Raw genomic sequence first — 5,153 nt, forward strand, 5'->3', positions numbered from 1 at the left:
AGGCGGATCTCTGTGAGTTTGAGACCAGCCTGGTCTACAAGAGCTAGTTCCAGGACAGGCTCCAAAACCACAGAGAAACCCTGTCTCGAAAAACCGAAAAAGAAAAATGAGTTCAAGTTCACGGGAGGAAGATGAAGCGTGGAAAGTGATCGCAGGAGCCAGAGTAGAGACAACTTCAAAGCAACAAGAATCCCGAAGCTGGGGCCTCTCGGATGACTGCAGTGGGCCTTATGAGGTGGCTGGAGATGGCTGGAGATGCCTCATACAAAATTAAGATGATCAGGCATCTGAATACACCAGGAAACATATTGACTTAGGTGAGGATGAGTTGGTGAAACCACAGTGCAGAAAATGTACCATTTATCCCAGGAAATAGTAACAAGTGTCTTAAGCACTGGCAGGAGAACTCCACCAGTTAAGGCTCGTAGACCTGGATCATCAGAGGACCAACCAGGAGGTCTATCTGCATGATGGTTCAGAGTCTGAACCCACCTCCCCATCTTTGGTGGAAAAAGCAGGAAGAAATGTCATCCACCTAGTGTTTCTTAGACCCTGCTCAGTGACCACAGGCCCTGTCCTGGCTGGCCAGACCAGAAGCCTCTAGCTGTGGGTGTCTTTTCCCATCCTCCCTGTTCTCAGGCTTTACTGGACCTAGTCCTTAGCTATCTGGCACTGTACCCTGTTTGACACTGTCCCAACCACCCTTTCACATCCTTCTTTTTATCTCACACTCAAAATCTTTCACCAATCTGGGCTAAATCAGGGGCCTTTCCTGTCAAGTCCTTAGTTAAGTACAGCAGCTGTCCAAACCCAACTTTTAATCTTATTCTGATTTTCAAATATGCTTTAGTAGTGATTCTCTCCCCCAAGAAAGGGAAGAATCTATTCAGTTTGTAAGATTTCTTATTACTTTATTTATTATGAGTGTGTATGAGTATGTGGGGGGTGGGGTGCACATTGTGTGTCGAGCAGTCAGAGCTGGGGATCAAACTCAGGCTGCTGGACCAACAAGACAAGTGCCCTCACTCCCTGAGCCATCTCACTGACCCCTCAGTTTGTAAAATTTTTCTTTTAAGTGTTTGCAGTGCCTTCTCTGATCTGGCCTAAAGCCCTGTGAGAAAGCCCAAGTCATAGAGAATGTGTACAGGGTGTCCGCCCAGTGCTTCCTAGCAGAATATACTCTAGAAAACAAAACCAAAACAAAGAAACAAAAAATGTTTCCACACATCTACATAAGACACCACTGGCTCCTTGAAAGGGAACAAGAGAGTCTTAGCTGGTCGTTGAGTACCAAGGATATAAAGTGTTCTAATCAAATTAGGCTCCTTGGATGGTACCTTAGTTAGGGTTTCTATTGCTGCAATGAAACACCAAAATGCAACTTGGAAAGGAAATAGTTCATTAGGCTTACATTTCCACAGCACTGCTCATCACTGAAGGAAGTCAAGACAGGAACTCAAACAGAGCAGGATCTTGAAGGTAGACGCTGATGCAGAGGCCATGGAGGGGTGTTGCTTACTGGCTTGCTCCCCATGACTGGCTCGGTCTGCTTTCTTAAAAAACCCAAGACCACCAGCCCAGGGATGGCACCACCCACAGTGGGCTGGGCCCTCCTCCATCAACCACTAATGGAGAAAAAGATCTACAGCACAATCTTATGGAAGAAATATCTTAACTGAGGTTCCCTTCTAGTTTGTGTCAAGTTGACATAAAACTATCCAGCACAGGTGGGTTTTCTAGCACCCAAGAATACAGGCCCTTGGCACCCACTCATCAGATCAAACTGGAAACCCTGCTGGTGCCAGTCAGGAAGCTTCCTGTTCAGTGTTTGCACCACGAGAAGATCTACAGCTTGAGGAAAAGACCTCACAGCCCACCACCCACTGCAGCACCCCACAGACCTTCTATCCCATGTGGACAACAGTGGGCTTCTCTGAAGAAGCATCCCCCAGGGTCCTCAGAGGCACAACCAAGCATTTTCATATTTCAGATACTCACTTCGTAAAACAGACCTAACTTAGGGTAGCTACCACTGATTCTGAAGAAATGCTTCCATTACCTGTAGAAAAAAATGGGTACCAGCTCAGCCCACTCACAGCTAAGTAGGACCTTGTAGTCCAAAAAGGATCCTCAGGAAGTATGGTTAGCCTGAGGGAGGCTAGGTGGCGTGTTGGTCCACTCCATTTACCTCACACAGGCCAAGCCCATGTTCTTGGCCTTAAGCATCCAAAGCCAAGCTTTCTCCAAAACCTCTTTCTGCGAGTCCTTAGAAATGGCCTTGAAAGGGCCTTGGCATTCTGCAGGCTGACTAGGTCTATTCCAAAGCAGGGATCCAGCTCAGAGATGGGCAGGGCTCAGCCCAGCAGCCACATAACTCTGCTAACAAGTCCTGACCCAACAGGAGGGATACAGGGATGCAGGAGCAGCAAAGCATAGAATGACATGGTAGGAAGCCACCATAAGAGTGCTGTGGGTTGAGAAGGATAGGCTGCTCCTGTGTCTATAGTATGACAGGACTATCCAATCCCTCCACCAGCCTGGAGTCCCCATCTTGAACTCACAGACTTGTCATGTGTTGTGGCAAACTATGAAACAGTTTCCATGCCATCGGTCACCCACCTATCCTCTGGAATCAACCCCAGCTCCACCTCCTGATGCCCATCATATGTAGCTGACAACCACATACTCTGAACTGCTCTCCTGCCTCCCTTCTTGTCCCACAATGGTCCACTCCACACAGTGACCAGGAAGATCCTTCCTTACAAAACGATCAGCATCATGTTGCTCCTCTGCCTGAAAACCTTCTGCCGCTTCCTGTTGCTTTGGGAAATGTTCAAATTTAGACCGCTGTTGTGGTCCTGCACACATCCCCCCACCTCCACCTAACCTGTCCAGACTCCATTCAGCAGGCTGGTTCTAGGCTCCAGGTCTGTATTAGGTTTCTTTGGAAGCAGACATGAGAGGAGGCTCATAGGGAAATGAGTCATCAAGAAGATGCTCCCATAAAAGCAGTAAGGCAGTCAAGCAAGCAGACAAGGAGAGGAAAGAACCCCAGTAGTGAGCAGCTTCTACCCAGTTCCACAGAGGATGCCTCTGACTCATGTCCTCTTAGGAGCCCTAGAAATGGTATAGATCACTCCTAGAAGTTGTCTGTATTGGGCATGAGGGCATTGGCAAGGGTATTGCCTTGTACCCATCAGACACTGGTGAAGGCTGCCCTCAGAGGAACCCAAAGTTCCCAGGTATTGCCTGCTTTTTGCAGAGGGTCCAATCTCAGCAGCCTGAGGTCAGAGCAGAGATGAGGAGCTGTGGGTCAGGGGAGGGCTGAATGAGGGGTGTATATGAGGAGGGTGTGGACACAGGTATGCCGGCAGAACAGCCACAACACAGGAGTCTCTACACCTTTGCATCCTCTGCCCCCTCCCACAGCTTACTGCAGACCTCATTAAGGTGTCCACTCAAATGTCACTGACTCCATCCCCATCCTCCTAAAGGAACCACCCACACATGAAGAGCCGTCATGGCCTTCTCATGCTTCAAGGTTCTTCACGACCCAAACTACCATCAAAGATGACCTTGTTCTTCGCTGGTCTTCTCTACACTGGCAATGTCACCCGCTAGAGTGGCCAGGCTAGTTCTCATTGTGTTTCTGTTGGTATCACCTGGCCGAGATCTCAGCGAACTCCATAACTTTTCATTAATATATTTCAGAAGCAGCAGGGCAATATTGACTCCACTCCACTGCTTACAATTCATTTAATCCCCTAATAACCCAATGATGCAGATATGACGGGTGCCATCCTGTATACGTCAGGACACTGAAGCTGGACTTGCTAACTGGATCTAGGCACAGGGCTAGGATGGGGCGTGGACAAGTCATGCAGCCCACGGTGAATGGCTCCAAGGATTGTGTCTGGAATAAGGCTGGGCTGTCTCTAGTGTCAACTGCAGAGGAAGTCCCATTGTCCTCTGGAGAGGGACCAGAGCTTCCTGCTGGTCACAGACAGGTGCTTAGAGGAACCAGGATTCTGACCCTGCCACCGTTCCCCTTACCATGCATCCCCATGGGTGAACGAACGTCCACAGATGACATGAGTGGACCCCACAGTCCTTGCCCCCAGGCTCCCTTCTGCAAGTTCTCAGCTCCGCATCTTGGTCCCTGTGGTGATTTAAATGAGAAGTGTCCCCTATAGGCTCACGTATTTGAATGCTTGGTCCCCCAGTGGGAGGTGCTTGGGGTGGGGGAGGTGGCGATTTAAGGAACCTTTACAAGATGGAATTCTAGCCTTGCCTTCCTGTTCTTTCTCCCCCCTCTCCCGCCTCTCCCTCCCTCCCCCCCTCTTCCCCCCAGCCTGCCCCTCTCATTCTTCTATGTAGATGAAGTGTGATCTGTTTCTTCCTCCTACACCGTGCCTCCCCTACCATGATGGACTCTATCCCTCCAACACTGTACATTAAAATAACCCTTTCTTCTTCAAGCTGCTTTTGAACATGGCATTGCATCACAACAGAAAAACAATTATTACAGTCCCTGGTGATCATTTCTTGCCCGCTTTGCAGGATGGAGGGAGGCATCCCAAGGCTGAGGGGTTCTCTAACATTCCACAAACCACACACCCTGGGGGCTTCACCTGGGGCACAAACACGCTTTGGTCATCCTACGGCCAGTAACCCTCACTGCGGCAGGATAAGCTACCACCTGCCTAAGGGAGAATCAAAATGCCAGAAAGAAACATTCAATTAAAAAATGGCTTCTTAAAGCAGAGGGTAGAGCAGCGGTCACCGGGGAAGAGGAAGGGGAGCATGTGGCTTATTTATTGCTGTGACACCAAACTGGATGGAAACAACTGATGGGGGAGAGGGCTTCTTCCGGCTCAGGGGACACAGTCTATCATGGTGGAGATGGCATGGCAGCAGTCCAGGAGGAAACTAGTGAGTGATCTGGGAATCAGAGCGCTCAGGCTGGAACCAGGGTGGGTTATCACCCCAAAGGCCCACCTCTTAGCCTTATAGCTGCCAGCTAGGTCACATGACTAAAGTCTTCCACAAGCTCCCAAAACACCAGCCCCAGGTGGGGACTAACAGTGCACACATATGAGCCTGTGGGGGGAAGTGTCCCGTTTAAACTGTAACAAACACAGGAGCGGGGGGGG

Source organism: Microtus ochrogaster, chromosome 7 (genome assembly GCF_000317375.1).
Source record: "Microtus ochrogaster isolate Prairie Vole_2 chromosome 7, MicOch1.0, whole genome shotgun sequence".
Taxonomy (NCBI): domain Eukaryota; kingdom Metazoa; phylum Chordata; class Mammalia; order Rodentia; family Cricetidae; genus Microtus; species Microtus ochrogaster.